General features: G+C 40.0%; 1 long non-coding RNA gene across 1 annotated transcript in view; it reads left to right on the forward strand.

Moving 5' to 3' along the window:
• Window positions 1-21,216, forward strand: part of LOC139357520 (uncharacterized) — a 140,160-nt gene extending 118,944 nt beyond the window's left edge. The window contains exon 4 of the long non-coding RNA XR_011610879.1: window positions 17,379-21,216. This is a non-coding gene — a long non-coding RNA (uncharacterized lncRNA). The remainder of the gene's footprint in view (window positions 1-17,378) is intronic.
• The last annotated feature ends 274 nt before the right edge of the window (window positions 21,217-21,490 follow it).

Genomic DNA, 21,490 nt, shown 5'->3' on the forward strand with positions numbered 1-21,490 from the left:
AAGGAATTTTTGACAGAAAAATTTCATAAAGACGTAAGGACTTAATAAGAATTTCTACCACTTACTGAACACTTACAATGTGCCAAGTTTTTCTTTTAGAAAATAACAGTCACTTTATAAGTACTTTTAATGTTCCCAAAGAAATAGCTCAACATACAATAGATCAGATAATCTCCATTTAAATTGGTCCCAACGTTCTTTTTTTGTTGTGTTTTATTTCTTCTTATCGCTCTGCTAAAGGCTTTTTTTTTTTTTTAAATAACCATGTTAAACTTCATTCTATTTTCTTTTATATCTAGTGTCTGTCTCTAAATTTTTAGAGACGGCATATGCAATATTTTGAAAGTAAAGGCTATTTCAAATTTAGACCTGCATTAAAATCCTTGCTCTGACACTTAAATAATTGCAACTGTTGAACAAGTTACTCTTTTGAAGCAGGCATGCTATTTTATAAATTGTGGTAATGTCTGTAAGAATTAATCAAGACTTTATTTTAAAATATTAACTCATATTTGCTTGTCAATAAATGCTAGTTACTTAATTTACCCTGCTTCCTGGGAGGAGATAGTGCTTACATAGATTTCTTCTGTCACAATTATAGTAAACATCCTTGAGAATTCTGCATAACCAAACTCCCATACTGAATTGCAGGGAATACAAAAGTACAGAAAGGATCATATAGGGCCAGGCATGGTGGCTCACGCCTGTAATCCCAGCACTTTGGGAGGCCAAGGTGGGCGGATCACGAGGTCAGGAGTTTGAAACCAGCCTGGCCAATCTGGTGAAACCCCATCTCTACTAAAAAATACAAAAATTAGCCAGACGTGGTGGTGCACGCCTGTAGTCCCAGCTACTTGGGAGACTGAGGCAAAAGAATTGCTGGAGCCCAGGAGGCGGAGGTTGCAGTGAGCCGAGATCATGCTACTGTACTCCAGCCTGGGTGACAGAGCAAGATTCTGTCTCAAAAAAAAAAAAAAAAAGAAAGGTTCATATAGATCCACAAGTAGATGTGGTTGGTTTATATTATAATCATTTTATTGTATAGTATTATTTATAAAATAATATTATACATATATCAAATAACTATATTATAGCCCACTTACAAATTAAAAAATGTAAAGACAGAAATTCAGAGTAATATATATATCAACTTTTTTTTAAATTATACTTTAAGTTCTAGGGTATATGTGCACAATGTGCAGATTTGTTACATATGTATACATGTGCCATGTTGGTGTGCTGCACCCATTAACTCATCATTTACATTAGGTATATCTCCTAATGCTATCCCTCCCCACTACCCACTTCCCACAATAGGACCCGGTATGTGATGCTCCCCTTCCTGTGTCCAAGTGCTCTCATTGTTCAATTCCCACCTATGAGTGAGAACATGCGGTATTTGGTTTTCTGTTCTTGCGATAGTTTGCTGAGAATGATGGTTTCCAGCTGCATCCATGTCCCTACAAAGGACACGAACTCATCCTTTTTTATGGCTGCATAGTATTCCATGGTGTATATGTGCCACATTTTCTTAATCTAGTCTGTCACTGATGGACATTTGGGTTGATTCCAAGTCTCTGCTATTGTGAATACTGCCGCAATAAACATACATGTACCTGTGTCTTTATAGCAGCATGACTTATAATCCTTTGGGTATATACCCAGTAATGGGATGGCTGGGACAAATCGTATTTCTAGTTCTAGATCCTTGAGGAATCGCCACACTGTTTTCCACAATGGTTGAACTAGTTTACAGTAGCACCAACAGTGTAAAAGTGTTCCTATTTCTCCACATCCTCTCCAGCACCTGTTGTTTCCTGATTTTTTAATGATCGCCATTCTAACTGGTGTGAGATGGTATCTCATTGTGGTTTTGATTTGCATTTCTCTGATGGTGAGTGATGATGAGCATTTTTTCATGTGTCTGTTGGCTGTATGCATGTCTTCTTTTGAGAAGTGTCTGTTCGTATGCTTTGCCCACTTTTTGATGGGGTTGTTTGTTTTTTTCTTGTAAATTTGTTTGAGTTCTTTGTAGGTTCTGGATATTAGCCCTTTGTCAGATAAGTAGATTGCAAAATTTTTCTCCCATTCTGTAGATTGCCTGTTCACTCTGATGGGAGTTTCTTTTGCTGTGCAGAAGCTCTTTAGTTTAATGAGATCCCATTTGTCAATTTTGGCTTTTGTTGCCATTGCTTTTGGTGTTTTAGACATGAAGTTCTTGCCCATGCCTATGTCCTGAATGATATTACCTAGGTTTTCTTCTAGGGTTTTTATGGTATTAGGTCTAACATTTAAGTCTCTAATCCATCTTGAATTAATTTTCATATAAGGAGTAAGGAAAGGATCCAGTTTCAGCTTTCTACTTATGGCTAGTCAATTTTCCCAGCACCATTTATTAAATAGGGAATCCTTTCCCCATTTCTTGTTTTTGTCAGGTTTGTCAAAGATCAGATGGCTATAGATGTGTGGTATTATTTCCGAGGACTCTGTTCTGTTCCGTTGGTCTACATCTCTGTTTTGGTACCAGTACTATGCTGTTTTGGTTACTGTAGCCTTGTAGTATAGTTTGAAGTCAGGTCACATGATGCCTCCAGCTTTGTCCTTTTGGCTTAGGATTGTCTTGGCAATGCAGGCTCTTTTTTGGTTCCATATGAACTTTAAAGCAGTTTTTTCCAATTCTTTGAAGAAAGTCATTGGTAGCTTAATGAGGATGGCATTGAATCTATAAATTACCTTGGGCAGTATGGCCATTTTCACGATATTGATTCTTCCTATCCATGAGCATGGTATGTTCTTCCATTTGTTTGTGTCCTCTTTTATTTCACTGAGCAGTGGTTTGTAGTTCTCCTTGAAGAGGTCCTTTACATCCCTTGTAAGTTGGATTCCTAGGTATTTTATTCTCTTTGAAGCTATTGTGTGAATGGAAGTTCATTCATGATTTGGCTCTCTGTTTGTCTGTTACTGGTGTATAAGAATGCTTGTGATTTTTGCACATTCATTTTGTATCCTGAGACTTTGCTGGAGCTACTTATCAGCTTAAGGAGATTTTGGGCTGAGACAATGGGGTTTTCTAAATAGACAATCATGTCATCTGCAAACGGGGACAATTTGACTTCTTCTTTTCCTAACTGAATACTCTTTATTTCTTTCTCTTGCCTGATTGCCCTAGCCAGAACTTCCTGCTTGTAGGTAGTAGATATAAGATTCGAACCTAGACCTTTCAGACTGTAAATTGTTGAGGGGAATAGAACAGAATATGGTTTTGTTTGTTTTACTGCTTTTTGTTTGTTTTGTTTTTTGAGACAGGGTCTTTCTCTCACCCAGGCTGGAGTGTAGTGACACAATCATAGCTCACTGCACCTTTGACAGCTTTGAACTCTAGTTTGAACTCCTAAACTCAAGGAATCCTCCTGCCTCAGCCTTCCAAGTGGCTAGGACTATAGCATACACCACCATTCCTGGTGAATTTAAAAAAATTTCTTTCTTTCTTTTTTTTTTTTTTTTTTTTTTTTGGTACAGATTGAGTGTCACTATGTTGCCCAGGCTGGTCTCAAACTCATAGCCTCAAGCAATCCTTCCACCAATGCCTCCTGAAGTGCTGAGATTACAGCTGTGAGCCACTGCACCCAGCCTAAAAAGACTGTTTAAAGAAACTAAAAATGCATTGTATAAGGGGAAAGAAAAAAGTTCAGTATGACTATAATTGAATGAATAAGTGAATGGTAAGAATTGAAGTTGGAAAGATAAGCTAGAACTTGACTATAAGGGTTCATGTATGACATACTAAAAGCATTAGTTTTATTCTGATCATGAGAGTGAATCAAGAGTTTTTAAGCATGATAATGACAATCATCATATGTGTGTTTAGACAAAACTCTGGGAAAGATAAAGAGTATGAACTGGAATGAGTTGTATGTGTAAGTCTGCAGCAGGCTGGGTGTCAGGAAGACCAATTAGTATAACCGTGAAACCGAGCAATCTGGTTCAACTTTTATATAACAAAGGATTGAGTCATTTTTCGGTTGCCATAGACCCTAGGTTGCAAGTTAGGTAATTTGAGCATGCCCAGATGAAAGAAGTACACAACCGTGCGTGGAACCCAATGGCTTAGTCAGGGAACAGGGACCAAATTAAGAAGCAGACAACACATGGCATAATGCATGATCCAATCAGATTGAACCCTGGCATCACCCTATGGCATAATCCAGTTAGATCATGCCTCCCAGAATTACCTCATTCATACCTCATTACTCTGTCTATGAAACCTGCCCTAGTCCCCAGCTCAGGGAGACAGATTTGAGCATTTCCTTCTGTTTCCTTGCCAGTTGACTTGCAAAAAAAGCTGTTTTTCTCAAAAGCTAGTGACATGGTATTGGCTTCCACGTTCTTTGGGCAGAGAGCCCTTTGTGAATGGGAGTAGTAACATTAGGAGGCTCCAACACTAATCCTGGTGGGAGACATAAGAAATGAATCAATGCCAAAGTTTCATCTCCGCAGGAGTGATGTGTTGGAACCCCGTGAATGGACAGGATGTCTAGGGGACAGTACACAGGGAGGAGAGAAGAGAGCCAATGGATTAACTCCAAGGACAAATACAATTTTAAAAGACTTGGAAAATAACACAAAGAATCTGTACTTGGACACATGGGGGGATACCATTATAATCTATGGTTATAGAAGGCAAGATTATAAAAAGTTTCAAGAGCTAAATTCCACTTACAAAAGCATCCGAGAGAACTTGAAGAGCATTTGATTTCTTCAAGAATATCTTTAGACCAATAGCTAGCTGTTCTTAGCCTTGGATCACTTGACTCTGTTGTCACTTCCTCCCACCAAAGACCTGGTCCCTCTGGATGTTGTTTTCCAGAATCATAGTCTCAGAGCTGGAAGGGACCCTGGAGACATCAGAGTACAAGCCTAAGAGTCTCTGCTAAGTTCTTTCTCCCTCTAACACAGCTATGCCTTGGCTGATCTCTGTTATCACTGACTTCTGTCTTCAGTCTCCTTTACCCCTAGGGATGCTGACTAACCAGTCTATTAATGAGCAGTCACAGGCTGTGACCTCATTAAAAAGTAGCTAATGAGGCACTTTGTTGTTCAGGAAGCACAGTCTACTGAGGTTCCCAGTGGCCTATCTTGGGCGTGGAGGGAAAGCTTAGGTGAATAGAAGGAATCAGATCTGGGGGAGAGGGCTAATGATTGAGGCTGCAGAGCCATAGCTTCAAATAAACTCATCTTGGCAAGCATCTACCTTTGAAGCTCAAGTCCCTGCAGGCCTGCAGGTAGACAGGAGTAGATGTGGTTCAGAGCAGCGGCGATTTCCCTCTGAGCTGTCAGCTCTGCTTAATGCCTGCTCTCCTGACCCATTTTGATGGAGAGTTTTAACATTTGAAATCAAGAGGTGGTTTTGTGTTGCTCTGAGTTTGTGAGTTATGAACAATTGTATAAGCCTTTCGATTGGTCTCTGTCTCACAGGCTGTGTCTTCCTACAATTCATTCTATATATAGAAGGGCATTGTATGCTGAGGAGTGTGTGTGTGTGTGTGTGTATATATTTGAGACAGGGTGTTGCTCTGTCTCCCAGGCTGGAGTACATCATCTTGCACTCCAGATGCATCAGTGGCATCATCTTGGCTCACTGCAGCCTGGACCGCCAGGGCTCAAGTGATCCTCCCACCTCAGCCTCCTGAGTAACTAGGACCATAGGCACATGACATCACACCCGGTTAATTTTTGTACTGTTTTGTAGAGACAGGATTTCATCATGTTGCCCAAGCTAGACTCTAATTCTTGAGTTCAAGGGATCCTCCTGCCTCCTGCTCAATCCCAAAGTGCTAGGACTACAGGCATGAGCCACTGCACCCAATCCCTTCAATAATTTTTTTCCTTTCTACCCTTCCACCCTTATCTCCCACGTTATCAATTTCATCATTATTATTACTCTTATCACCATAACCATCATGGGTATCATCATAATTAATATTTGCATAGTGTTCAAATGTTCCTCAGTATATTTAAACCTCTCAATAATGCCATGAAATAGGTGCTGTGGCTAATCCTCATTTATTAGAATAACACTGAGGCAGATACGTCATGTAGCTTGACCTATGTCTTACAGCTACTCAGAGAAACAGGATTACATCCCAGGCATTTGGTTTCAGAGTGTATGCTCTTACATATGATGTTGTACCTCATGAAGATTTAGGCTTCTGTACTTTTTGCACTCACTAGTGGCTTGTCATGGAATGCTGATCTCACAGGCAGCCTCAAATCATGGCTGTCATTCCTTCTTACATTTCTTAATTTGCTACTTCTGATCATTTGACAGTAGGACCTGGGATGCTAATGTTGACATGTCCATCTCCCCACTGAACTGAGACTTCTTGCACATCAAGTATTTAGTTGGGTTCAGTAACTTATAGTGGTATTACTGAATATTTTAATATATATTATACTTGTTTAAATATACTATACCCTCTTTGGGAAACTGGAAACTGCTCTTGCCCTTTCTGTTGCTGTCATGTCCCTGCTCATCCTCTATTTTTTCCTATCTCAATAAACTTCTACCAAACTGGTTGCTTATGCCAGAAATATGGGTGTAGTCTTTGACACCAGTCTAACACTAAACTACCAGAAGCTCTCACCTAGACTACTACCATAATGACCTACACTAATCTCTTTATGCTCTTGCCACCTGTAATAAATTATCTACCCAGAAGACATATTTATCTTTAAAAATACCACTCTTTGCTCAAAATGTTTCATAACAGTCCATTCCATTAGACTAAAATCTAAAATCTATATGATGGTCCAAAAAATTCTCATTTATCTGACCTCTTTTACCTGTATAAATAATTTTACCTGTACAACTAATTTTACCTGTTTCATTCATATTTACAAAATTTCAAATACATATTTTGTCTGTTTTGGAATCAGGGTAATATAAGCCTCACAGAGTGAATTTGGGAGTGTTCTCTCTTTGATTTTTTGAAACAGTTTATGAAAAACTGGTGTTAATTCATCTTAAAAACATGATAGAATTCACTAGTGAAGCCATCTAACCCTGGGCTTTTGTTTGTGGGAGGATTTTTTATTATTAATTCTACCACTTTAGTTGTTATAGGTCTGTTGAAATTTTATCTCTTTTTAGTCAGTTTGGTTTTGTGTCTTTTAGGAATTTTTGCATTTTATCTAGGTTCCCTAGTTTGTTGACATGCAGTTGTTTACAGTGTCCCTTATCATCCTTTTTGTTTTGGTAAAGTTGGTTGTAATGTCCCCCGCCCCTTTCATTTCTGATTTTAGTAATTTGAATCTTTTTTTCTTTTTGGCTTGATCAGTCTAGCTAACAGGTGGTCAATTTTGTGAGTGTTTTCCAAGAATCAACTTTTCTCTATTATTTTTTATTCTATATTTAATTAATTTTTGCTGTGATTTTAAAAATCCTTATATAAACATTTATTATTTTACTCCTTCTGCTCACTCTGTGATCAGTTTGCTGTTTTATTTCTAATTTCTTCAGATGGAATGTTAGGATATTTATTTGAAATATTTCCTTTTAATTTTTAAAATGTTGTTGTAAATTGACCTTTCATAGTTGTGTATATTTCTGGGGTACAAAATGATGTTATAATTTCTTACAATATAGAATAATTAAATCGAACTAATTAGCATATCTATCACCTCAAATGCTTATCATTTTTTGTGATTAGAACATTTAAAATGTGCTCTCTTAGCAACTGTGAAATGTACAATACACCATTTTAACTGTATTCATCACACTGCAATACATCTCAAAAATACCTCTTATTTCTCCTGAGACCTTGTATGCTTTGATCATCATCTCCTCATTCTCCCCTCCCCAGCCTCTGTATCCACCATTCTACTCACTGCCTCTATGAATTTGATTGTTTTAGATTCCACATATAAGTGAGAACGTGTAGTATTTGCCTTTATGTACATGGATTATTTCATTTAACATAATGCTAATTCCATCTATATTGTCACAAATGACAGAATTTCTTTCTTTTTAAAGGCTGAGTAGTATTTCATTTTGTATAGACAATCATGCTTTGTCTAACAATGGGAAACATTCTAAGAAATGCGTTGTTAGGCAATTTTGTTGTTGTGTGAACATCATAGAGTATACTTATAAGCCTAGATGGTATAGCCTACTACACACCCAGGCTATGGTATAACCTATTACTCCTAGGTTACAAACCTGTACCAGCATACTATTGTACTGAATAGTGTAGGCAATTGTAACACAATGGTAAGTATTTATTTATCTAACTGTATCTAAATACAGAAAAGGTGCAGAAAAAATTCAACATTATAATCTCATAGGACCACTGCTATATATGTGCTCCACATTGACTGAAATATTGTTACACAGCACATGAGTGTATACAAAATTTTCTTTATCCATACATCTGTTGATAGACACTTCAGTTGATTTCATAACTTGGCTACTGTGAAAAGGGCTGCCATAAACATGGGAGTACGGTCACTTCTTAACAAACTGATTTCAAATCTATTGGCTAAATACCCAGAAGTAGATCATATGGTAAGTCTATTCTTAGTTTTTTGAGAAACCTCCATAAAATTTTTCATAATGGCTGTACTAATTTACATTCCCAGTGATAGTATACAATAATTCCCTTTTCTCCCACATTTTCACCAACACTTGTTATCTTTTTTTTTTTATAGTAATGATTTTTACGGGTGTGAGATGATATGTCCTTATGGTTTTAATGTATATCTCTCTCACTATTAGCAATGTTGTACATTTTTCATATGTATGCTGGCCATTTGTATGTCTGCTTATGAGAACTGTCTATTCAGGCACTTCACCCGTTTTAAAATTTGAGTTCCTTCTTATTTTCGATATTAGCCCCAATCAGATGTGTAACTTGCAAACATTTTCTCCTAATCATATGATGTCTTTTCACACTGTCAATTGTTTTCTTTGCTGTGTAGGAGCTTTTTAGTTTAATGTTATACCACTTATCTAGTTTTACTTTGGTTGCCTGTGTTATTTTTGAGGTCAAATCTAAAATACCATTGTCCAGACCAATGTTGTGTAGCTCTCCCCCTATGTTTTCTTCTCCAATTTCTGGTGTTACATTTAAGTCTTTAATTCATTTTGAGTTGATTTTTATAGATAGTGTGAGATAAATATCCAATTTCACTCTTCTGCATGCAGATTATTTATCCCAACATCATTTACTGAGGAGATTATCCTTTTCCCATTGTGTATTCTTGCCACCTTTGTCAAGAATCAATTGACTCTACCTGCATGAGTTTATTTCTGGGCTCTCAATCTGTTCTATTAATCAATGTGTCTATTTTTATGCCAGTGTCATGCTGTTTTAAATACTTAGCTTCGTAGTATAGTTTGAAATCAGTGGAATGCCTCTAGCTTTTTATTTTGCTCATGATTGCTTTGACTATTTGAGATTTTATGTGATTCTATATAAATTTTAGGATTTTTTTTATTATTATTATACTTTAAGTTCTAGGGTACATGTGCATAACATGCAGGTTTGTTACATATGTATACTTGTGCCATGTTGGTGTGCTGCACCCCTCAACTCGTCAGCACCCATCAACTCGTCATTTACATCAGGTATAACTCCCAATGCAATCCTTCCTCCCCTCCCCCATGATGGCCCTGGTGTGTGATGTTCCCCTTCCCGAGTTCAAGTGATCTCATTGTTCAGTTCCCACCTATGAGTGAGAACATGCAGTGTTTGGTTTTCTGTTCTTGTGATAGTTTGCTGAGAATGATGGTTTCCAGCTGCATCCATGTCCCTACAAAGGACACGAACTCATCCTTTTTTATGGCTGCATAGTATTCCATGGTATATATGTGCCACATTTTCTTAATCCAGTCTGTCACTGATGGACATTTGAGTTGATTCCAAGTCTTTGCTATTGTGAATAGTGCCGCAATAAACATACGTGTGCATGTGTCTTTATAGCAGCATGACTTATAATCCTTTGGGTATATACCCCGTAATGGGATGGCTGGGTCATATGGTATTTCTAGTTCTAGATCCTTGAGGAATTGCCATACTGTTTTCCATAATGGTTGAACTAGTTTACAATCCCACCAACAGTGTAAAACTGTTCCTATTTCTCCACATCCTCTCTAGCACCTGTTGTTTCCTGACTTTTTAATGATTGCCATTCTAACTGGTGTGAGATGGTATCTCATTGTGGTTTTGATTTGCATTTCTCTGATGACCAGTGATGACGAGCATTTTTTCATGTGTCTGTTGGCTGTATGAATGTCTTCTTTTGAGAAATGTCTGTTCATATCCTTTGCCCACTTTTTGATGGGGTTGTTTGTTTTTTTCTTGTAAATTTGTTTGAGTTCTTTGTAGGTTCTGGATATTAGCCCTTTGTCAGATGAGTAGATTGCAAAAATTTTCTCCCGTTCTGTTTTATTTCTCTGAAAAGTGACATTGGAATTTTGACTAGGATTGCTGCTTTTGCTCATGGTGGAAGCAAAGGGGAGCCTGCATGTGCAGAACTAAGATGACATGAGAGGAAGCAAGACAGAGAAGTGGGAGGCATCAGGCTCTTCTTAACAATCAGCTAACACAGTGAGAACTCACTCACCTCTGAGGCAGAACATTAATTAATCATGAGGAATCCACCACCATGAGCCAAACATCTTTTATTAGGCCTCACCTACAACATTGGGATTAAATTTCACCATAAGGTTTGGGGGACAAACTACCAAACCATAGTAACCTCCTTGGTAAAATTTGTTCCTAAGTAGTTTATATTTTCATGTAGCTATTGGTTCTTGATTTGTTTTTGGGATACTTCATTGTTAGTGTATAGAAATGCTATTAAATTTTTTCTCATGCTAATTTTGTATCCTGTTACTTTACTGTATTTATTAGTTCTAACGGTTTTTTTGTGAGTAATTTAGGGTTTTCTATATATAAGATCATGTCATTAGCAAACAGTATCAATTTCACTTGCTCTTTTCTTATTTGGATGCCCTTTTTTTACTTGACTGATTGCTCTAGCAAGGGCTTCCAATGCTATGTCGAATAGTAAGGGTAAGAGAGGACATCCTTATCTTGTTCCACATTTTAGAAGAAAGGCTTACAATTTTTCACCATTTAGCACAATGTTATTTGTGGGTTTGTTGTACATGTATTGTCACAGGATCCTTGGGATATTGCTTTGTCAGCCAGAAACCTCTATGACTGGCAGCGCCTTCTGCGTGAGTATTGCTCATGTCTGCTGGGCTCATTCTGCCCACTCACCTGGCTGGCTGTGCTCAGCTCATACTACCAGCCTGGATCCCACACCTGTCCAGGGCAAGCCAGGTGTGGAGTGGCGAGGGGTGTGTGGGCGAGTGAGCATGGGGTCCGGCCACTGCGCACAGCCAGGCACGCTGGTGGTTGTGGCAGGGCAGGCAGCTCCAGGCACTAGCACAGGTGCTGGCTCCATGTGAGGCTGTGGCTGTACCAGATGTACTGCATACAGCTGCTTCTGCAGGCACCTGCATCTGGACAAGGGGAACACAGTGGAGCCCAGAAGCGTGGAGATGCCAGGAACTGCAGAGTCCCAAAGACAGTCACAGCCCTGGCTCTGGAGCCTTTAAATCCAGGCTCCCTGAAGGCCTGCAGCTCTTTTCTCCTCATTGCCTGCAATGTTGTGACCTTGGGTGGAGCATGTTTCAGCAGCACTGTTTGTGTTACAGCTCTTTTAGTCCTGCCATTTGGTGGGTTCCAAGTTCTTGTCCTGAGTCCAGGAAGAATGAAGTATGTGGACAATTGGAGGGTGAGCAAGGTGGAGAGGAGCTTTATTGAGCAACAGAATACCTCTCAGGAGACCCAGAGTGGGTAGCTCCTATCCACAGTCAGGTCATTCCAATGTGTGTGCAGCCCTCAGCAGAGGAGACCTGGAGTGGGTAGCTCCTATCTACAGGCAGGTCATACCAATGTCTATGCAGCCCTTAGCAGAGAGGAGACCCAGAGTGAGCAGGTCCTATCCACAGGCAGGTCATCCCAATGAGTCTGGGGATTTTATGGCCTCAGAGGGAGGAAGTGCATGCTGATTGGTCTGTGGCCATGGGTAGGCCCAGAAAAAGTACCACAAGTTCTCACTGTGGTCTGTGGACTCCACCTGAAACTGACAGCCCAGCCCCCATGCTGCAGGCTGTCACTGGCTTGAAGGTGGGACTTCACCAGGGATATGCCCCTTTCCACCCAGAAGTCTGTCTGCCTCCTGCTGCCATCAATAATGTCCACAACACCCAGGCTGTTTGTGCTGAAGGGGCCTGCAGGCCTGCGCCAAGCTGCCCTCAGGCCTGCCTTGGTCCCCCTCCCATGCTCATTGGTGCCCGAAGTTCAGAGGAGGCTGAGGTGACAGGAGGCTGGCATGTGAGCACTGCCCCAATTGCGTGAACAATTGGCCGGGTTGCAACAGCACCCAGGCTCAGCCACAGCTTTGCTCTGCCTGTGAGCAGGGAGAGGCCAGGCAGCTGGAGCAGACACTTCCAAGCCTGCAGAGCAGGGGCTTCCTGGGCCCCCAAGAGTGAAGGAATGCCCAGGTCTGCAGCCGCAGTTAGGTGGCTGCAACTGTGACTGGGAGGGTAGGCAGCTCCAGGCGCTAGCACAGGTGCTGTTCTGGTCAACTTGGAAATGGGTGGGGCTCCTGCCTGTTTCTGGCTCCTGCTGGCTCCTTGGAGCCCGCAGCCTTCTGCAATGCCTCCGCTGCTGCATCTGGCATCTTTGCAGCAGCTGCTTCAGACAGGCCACTGCTACCATCAGTATGGCCTTTATTGCATTTAGCTATGTTCCTTCTATACCTAATTTGATGAGAATTTTTATAATGAAATGGTGTTGAGTATTGTCAAAGGCTTTTTCTGCACCTGATGATCATATTTTGTTCTTCATTCTGTTAATGTAATGTATCACATTTATTGATCTATGTATGCTAAATTATTCTTACATCTCAAAGATAAATCTCACTTGATCATAGTGGATGATCCTATTAAGGCACTGTTTAATTGAGTTTGCTAGTATTTTGCTGAGGAAGTTTGCATGTATGTTTAAGGATAATGGCCTGGAATTTTCTCTTGTTGTAGTGTCCTTTTATAGCTTTGGTGTTAAAGTAATGCTGGCCTTATAAAAAGAGTTTGGGAAATCCTTCCTCCTATTTTTTTCTTTTTAAAGAGTTGGGGAAGGATTGGTGTTAAGTTCTTTTTTAAAACATTTGGCAGAATTCAGCAGTAATGCCATCAGGTCCTAAAATTTTTTTTGATGAAAGATTTTTTTATTACTGATTCAATTTCCACTTAAACTCATCTTGGCAAGCAGCCACCTTTGCAGCTCAAGTCCCGGCTGGCCTGCAGGTATATAGGAGTAGATGTGGTCCAGAGCAGCAGTGATTTATCTCTGAGATGTCGTCTCTGCTTAAGGCTTGCTCTGCTGACTCATTTTGATGGAGGGCTTTAAAATTTGAAATCAAGAGGTTGCTGGTTTTACCATGCTGCAGTGTTGTTGGTTTTCAAGGCTACTGCAGAACTGGAGAGGGAGGGGAATAGACCAGTTTAAAATGGTGCAAAGCTTACTGTTTTTTTCAGTTTATTTTATTGAATAAATGCTCCTTGCATAGTTGTAAGCCTGTAGTTCATTTGCATAGTTCTGAAAATGTTGTTTTGAAAATTTTTTGCACTATTTTTATTGCTTTTAGAGAGAAGATTTTTGAAGGTTTTTTTTGTTGTTTTTTGTTTTTGTTTTTGTTTTGTTTTTTTTTTTGCTTATATCACTAAGAAATCACTTTTGCAGCAGTGTGTATCTTGAGTTATACACAGGCAAGGTCAGAGATGGAGGCTAAACTACGTGAGTAATATTGCAATTGTGAAGAGAAGTGAAGATATGAGAGGTGCATTACATCAGAAGACTAGGCTGTAGAACCTGAAGCTAGACTGCATGGATTAAGTTCCACCTCTGCTGTCTTCTAGATGCGTGCCTTGAGGCAAGTTATTTATCCTCATTGTACCTTAGTTTCCTCCTTGAAAAATGGAGATAGTAATGTAATTTATCTATAGGATAATTTTGAGGAATAAATGAGTCAATTCATTTAAAGCAGTTGGAATACTGCACATAATTATGACTCAATATTATCTATTATTTTGCAAAGGAGATGTAATAAACAGGTGATTGTTTATCATTGAAGATGAGGAAAAGAAATTAATTTGCAATCATACATAAATTTTAACTTAGGCAATAAATGGTTCAGGAGAGCAAACATATGAGTGAAGTTTTTCAAGATGTCAGATTCTTACATTTCTGCATGCATTCTTTTTATGTTTGCTTGTTTGAGATGGAGTCTCACTCTGTCTCCCAGGCTGGAGTACAGTGGTGCTATCTCGGCTCACTGCAAGCTCTGCCTCCTGGGTTCATGCCATTCTGCTGCCTTAGCCTCCTGAGTAGCTGGGACTATAGGCACCTACCACCACGCCTGGCTAATTTTTTGTATTTTTTAGTAGAGATGGAGTTTCACTGTGTTAGCCAGGATGGTCAAGATCTCCTGACCTCGTGATTCACCCACCTTGGCCTCCCAAAGTGCTGGGATCACACGTGTGAGCCACTGCGCCCAGACTGCATTCTTGCATTACATCCTAAATACAAAAGTAGACTCATACAGGTATTTGTGAGTGAGCAAACCATTACTGAGTCAGCAAACCATTCTACATTAGGTAGAAAAGTATAATAAGTGAAGGAAGCAATTGACACCATAGAAAATTGAGCTAAGCACGCTTTCTCTTTTTAATTGCTTTTTTTGAAATGTTTGCATGCAATAAAATTTACTAATTTAAAATATGCAGTATCTAATGACCTTCCTACTCATAATATAAAACTTTAATGTTTCAGTTAAGCAGTAAAAATAAGTTCTGGAGATATATTGTGTATACCATGTATGGCTAATATTAATTGTGTTAGTCCATCCTTGTGCAGTGTTGCTATAGAGAAATACCTGAGGCTGGGTGGTTTATGAAGAAAGAAAAGAGGTTTATTTTGGCTCATAATTCTGTAGGCTGTACAGGAAGCATAGTGCCAGCATCCATTTCTGCCGAGGTCCTCAGCAAGCTTACAGTCATGGCAGACGGGAAAGGGATAGCTTATGTACCACATAGTGACAGTAGGAGCAAGAGGTGTGGCGGGAGGGAGGGGTTGCACTATTTTAAGGAACCAGATCTCACATGAATTCAGAGTGAGAACTTACTCATTACCACAAGGACACCATGCCATCTGTGAGCTTTGACCTAAACCCCTCCACTAGGCCCCACCTCCAACGATGAAGATCACATTTCACAATGGGATAAAATTTATGGGGGACAAGTTTCCAAACCATATCATTAACATATTGTATACTTAAACATTGCCGAAAGTAAATTTTAAATGTTCTCATCACAAGAAAATAATAAGCATGTAAAGTAATGGATATGTTAATTAGTCTGGTTTAATCATTTCATAATGTATACATACGTCAAGACATCATGTTGTATATCATAAATATATACAATTTTTATTTTAATTTTAAAAATAATTTAAAATCACCAGGGCTCGGTGGCTCACGCCTGTAATCCCAGCACTTTGGGAGGCCGAGGCAGGTGGATCACGAGGTCAGGAGTTTGAGACCAGCCTGACCAACATAGTGAAACCCCATCTCTACTAAAAATACAAAAAAATATTAGCCAGATATGGTGGCGCACGCCTGTAATCCCAGCTACTCTGGAGGCTGACGCAGGAGAATCACTTGAACCTGGGAGGCGGAGGTCGCAGTAAGCCGAGATCATGCCATTGCACTCCAGCCTGGGTGACAGAGCGAGATTCCATCTCAAATAATAATAATAATAATTTAAAATTGAAACTTTTTTTTTTTTTTTGAGACAGAGTCTTGCTCTGTCACCCAGGCTGGAGTGCAGTGGCTCGGTTCACTGCAACCTCCGCCTCCCAGATTCAGGAAATTCTCCCCACTCATCCTCCTGAGTAGCTGGGATTACAGGCACACACCACTGTACCAGGCTAATTTTTGAATTTTTTTAGTAGAGATGGGGTTTCACCATGTTGGCCAGGCTGGTCCCGAACTCCTGAGCTTGTGATCCACACTCCTCAGCCTCCCGAGGTGCTGGGATTACAGGCGTGAGCCACCGTGCCTGACCAAAATCAAAACGTTTTTATCACCCCCAAAATTTCTCTCATCCCTTTTGCAATGAGTCCTCTAGTTGTGCGCCCTGGACAATGGCAAACAATAACTTGCTTTCTGTCACTATAATTTTACCTTTCCTTGAATTCCATGTAAATAGAATCACATATTAGGTAATCTATAGTGTCCGGCTTCTTTCATTTAGCATAATGTTTTTAGGTTTCACCCATGTTGTTTCATGCCTCAGAAGTTAGTTATTTTGGTCAAAAGTGTGGACTTACACAAATTCATCAGCAGTTGCCAGTGGTTTGGCTGGATGATAAGCGACTTGGAAAGAACAGGATTTGAATGTTGACGATAAAGAAGTCTGGGAAAGAGGTATGTAAGTGAACTTTTTGAATAGGCACAGACTATGAATTATTTGTGTTCCAACAAAAAGCATCCACTGTGAAGGAGACTTTGACCAATCAGATGGATAAAATAGTCCACTGTATGGAAGGCAGCCAGTCTCTTTCCTCAGCTACCTTCGCCTCAGTCATTGCTCAAAGTTGGCCATAGTGTTAGGATGAGGGCTTTGCATGGGCTCAGCATGAAATTACCTCTGTGAAGAGTAAACTGGATTATACTATGGTAAGTGACTAATCTACTAACAGGAGAAAAGTCTGATGCTTTAATTTTAGAAAAGCATAAGCATTAGGGGATTCAGTGCATAAAAAAATATGAGACATAGGGTCAGACTATTCTCCTAGAACTACATAAAAGTACCACATTATAGAAGGAGGGTGAGAAGGTGGAGAAGTAAAGATAACTTAAACACTGTGGTCCTGAGAAATATTCTGAAGCCTGATCTTTATTTTCCTACAGATTGAGTCTTTTTAGGAGTGAGGAGATAAAAGGACTTTTGATTATACATGGGGATCACAGACCAATGAGATAGAGCCAGGAATATTTGCAAGTCTTGAGTCTTCCCATGTGTAGCATACATGGTAACCAAAAAAAATTGTGGTGTGTGTAGACAGATATATTTGAGACAGCTTCACAGAGTTCTCCAAAAATAGTGTATTACGAGTAGACTGAGCCTCAATGCTTGAGAGAGGCTTAAAAATAGCACTTCCCACAACTCTAAAGTAGCAGTTAGGTCTAGCTGAGTGTTCCCTATGACTTGATAAACTGAAACTTTTTTCTTTTTTACACAGGGTCTCATTCTGTCACCCAGACTGGAGTACAGGGGTACTATCATGACTCACTGCAGCCTCAACGTCCCAGCTCAAACGATCCTCCTACCACAGCCTCCTGAGTAGCTGAGGCCACAACACATGTGTGTGCCACTACACATGGCTAATTTTAAAAATTTTTATATGAACAGGGTCTCCCTATGTTGTTCAGTCTGTCCTCAAACTCCTGAGCTCAAGTGATCCTCCTACTTTGCCTCCCAAAGTATTGGGATTATAGGTGTGAGCCACCACGCCTGGCCAAGACTAAGACTTTAACATAGAATGTGTGGAAAGTTTTGGCAATGATCTGCATAAAACAAAGTCTGACTGCTGTTTAGAAGTATACCTGTGCAACATATAGAATCATTTATAAACATCATTCCACCTTTTTGATTCTTTAACATTGTGCAAGTCCTCAAGAACTTAGATATAACATCTGGGGAAAAGGTGGGAATCCAAAAATGACTGATATGAAATTACACCATCTTCAGAGAAAGGGGGCATTTATGAAAAAAAAAAACAGTTTTTTTTCAAGACAGCTAACTAGGGATGTCAGATGTGTGTTCTCTACAGAAAGAAGAGACAAAGTTACAGGTGACTGATCATGGCTGGAGTGGAATGCTGAGGAAAAATGCAAAACCAGTGAGAGAAGCCTCAGGGAGAAGCTCAGGTGCAGAAAAGGAAGGCAGCAAGACTCTGGCAGAGATTGACTCCTGAAGAACTTGCAATCCCACAGGAAGTGTAGGTGGGAGTGTTTCTTTGTTCTCCTTACCCTTGTGACAGGCTGCTGAGGACCAAATTGTTGAAGAGCCTCTCTGCTATTGTAAGCCCAGGCACTGCAGTCAGCAGGAATTTGGAAACTCCCTGGGGGCCCAACACTTGGTAGCCAGTTTGTACAGGTTCACACACACTCCCCTTGAACCCAAGTTGAAATGGTAGGCACCATGTTGGTTGTACACCCATTGTGGGCTACTATCCTGCCTAGAGAATCTCAGTCTTTGTTTCATCATACCACTAGATCCCCAACAAACATTTCCCAGATGCTGCTGTAACTGCAGCAAACACAAGGGACCAGTGGGATCCTTGGGAGTTGCAAGATCCCTGGATAGCCAGTTCACAGCATGGGCTACTCCTGGGAGAAGGCACAGTGCAGCCCACCAAAGCACCCTTTGGAACAAAGGAAACCAAATAAAAGCTCTCTCCTGCCTGAGAGCCCCCTACCTGTGTCCAGTGGGTGACTGTGCCCCTCCCAGAAGAGTGGTGGGTGCAGTGGTTGTCTCTGCAGGGGAAAAGGGTGGTTCTGCCCAAGCAGACAGGCAGCATCAGTGGCTGGAAATGGATGAGGAGAATCTTCTCCCACTCCTCCAGTCCTCTGTTGTGGACAGAACCAAGGTTTTTCCCACTGTGAATTGGCATGAGTGCGCTTAGAGTGAGCCTTTCCAGCATGATTCCGAGTGGTTACACCCCCACTGAAAGTGTACCTGCCTCCTGGAATTGCATAAAGGTGAAGCTCATCTCCCCCTCCCTACACAAAGCTGCTGTGTTCCTGCGATGGAATGCAGACCAGCCACAGAGTTACCTGTTTTAAACTGGAAAAAGAGGTTCAGTATCAGGGCTATCTCAGTGGTACCTGCAGATGGGCATTTTCCACAGACCCTAGTTACATTGAGACCTGGAGAAAAAGGTCAGTGTCTATCTGAACTGAAAGTAGCAAGCCTGGTGACAGGGGTGTGATAGACATGTAGATTGTGTTCCTGGCTGCCCAGGATAAGGAGTTGGTGAGGCCCCTCTGTGGCACCCCTCACGTTGAAGACATCAGCCCATCCCACCATAAGCTCCTTCCACCACCTCTGTCAAAGCAGGTGCTTCCATTTGTCATCAGAGAATGAGCCCTCTCTTACTCCTACTCGCCATCTACTGGACTAGAGACTGAACTGCACCACCAAATAAACCTGCTGACAGAAGGGCATAGTTCTAGGGTATGAGATAAGCTCCCTGAAACCTCCCCACAGAAGATAATGAGTCAGCTTATACACCCAATATATCACTAAAACAATCAACATTTGAGAAAGCCCACTGCACAAAAGCTATCTATAACTAAGGAGTTCATACATAACCTTGGCCCCCTGAAAGCACTGAGAAACAAAGCCAAAGTATCATACAGAATGTTATAGTCATACCCTCAAGGGAGAAAAGAATAAAAAAGTTAAAAGCACCATTCAAATGGAATACAATTCAAAAATCAGAGGTCACAACTTCTCTAGATGAGAAGGAATCAGTGTAAGAACTCTGGCAGCACAAAAAGACAGAGTTTTTTTTGACACCCCCAAAGGATTACACTAGCTCTCTAGCAATGCATCCTAAACAAAATGAAATTTTTGAAATGAATAAAAAAAGGATTCAAAACACGGATTTTAGGAAGCTTAATGAGATCTATGAGAAAGTTGGAAAGCAACACAAAGAAATCAGAAGAATAATTTACTAAAGAGATAAATATTTAAAAGAAAACCAAACAGAACTTCTGGAAATGAAATGTTCATTGAAGGAATTATAAAATATAGTTGCATTATTTAACAACATACTAGACAAAGTAGAAGAAGGAATTTCAGAGCTTGAGGACTAGTCCTTTGAATTGACCCAGTTATATATAAAAAAGAAAACAAAGGAGAATTTTTTTATTGCAGCCAGGAAATATGAAATTGTATAAAGTAACCAAATCTATGAGTAATAGCCATTACTCAGGGATAAGCATAAAAAGTAAAAACCTTGGAAAATGTATTTGATAAAGTCATTCAGGAAAATATTTTTGGTCTAGATAGAAATTAGACATCCAGATACAACAGGTTCAAAGAACATCTGGAAGATTCTTTGCAAGATGAATCTTATCAAAGTATATTGTCATCAGACTGTCCAAAGTCAACATGAAGGACAAAATTCTAAAGATAGCTAGAGAGAAGTGTGTAATCACTTAGAAAGTAAATTCCATCAGACTAACAGAAGATTTCTCAGCAGAAACCTTGCAAGCCTGAAGAGGTTGAGGACCTATTATTATCTTTCTTAAGGAAAAAAAAGTCTTTAAGAGTTTTTCAATAAAGCTTAAAGTAAACTTTATAAATGAAGGAGAAATAAAGTTATAGACCATCAAACCCTAAGGAAATTTATCACCATTACATTGGCCATATGAGAAATGCTCAAAGGAGTTCTCACATGGAAACAAAAGGACAATACTTGCCATCATAAAAACACTCATCAGTGTAAAGCTCACAGATCCTATAATGCAATTACACAATTGAGACTACAAAGAAACTAGGTAGCATCATTATGACAAGAACAAAACCTCACATATCAATATTAACCTTAAATGTAAATGGCCTAAATGCTCCACTTAAAATATATAGATGGGCAAACTGGATACAAAAACAAGTCCCAACTATCTGCTGCCTACAAGAGACCCAACTAAGATAAAAATACCTGTATGTTCAAAGTAAAGAGCTAGGGAAAATATACTATGAAAAAAGAAAACAAAACCAAGCAAGAGTAGCTATACTTACATCAGGTGAAACATACCTTGAAGAAACAACAGTTAAAAAAAAGACAAATGGCTGGGTGCAGTGACTCACACCTGTAATTCCAGCACTTTGGGAGGCTGAGGCAGGTGGATCACAAGGTCAGGAGTTCAAGACCAGCCTGGCCAAGATGGTAAAACCCCGTCTCTACTAAAAATACAAAAATTAGCTGGGCATGGTGGCAAGCACCTATAACCCCAGCTACTCAGAAGACTGAGACAGAGAATTGCTTGAGCCTGGGAGGCAGAGGTTGCAGTGAGCCAAGATCACACCACTGCACTCCCTCCTGCCTGGGTGACAGAGTGACGCTCCATTTCAAAAGCAAGCAAGCAAGCAAGAAAGAAAGAAAGGAAGGAAGGAAGGAAGGAAGGAAGGAAGGAAGGAGAAGTAAGAAAGACAAACAAGGTCATTATATAATGATAAATTGTTTGATCCCACAAGAAGATATCACTATTCTAAATATGTATGCACACAACACCAGAGCACCTAGATTCATAAAACAAATACTGTGAAACCTATGAAAAGGGG

The sequence above is a fragment of the Macaca nemestrina genome, chromosome 12 (assembly GCF_043159975.1).
Source record: "Macaca nemestrina isolate mMacNem1 chromosome 12, mMacNem.hap1, whole genome shotgun sequence".
NCBI classification, from domain to species: Eukaryota; Metazoa; Chordata; class Mammalia; order Primates; family Cercopithecidae; genus Macaca; species Macaca nemestrina.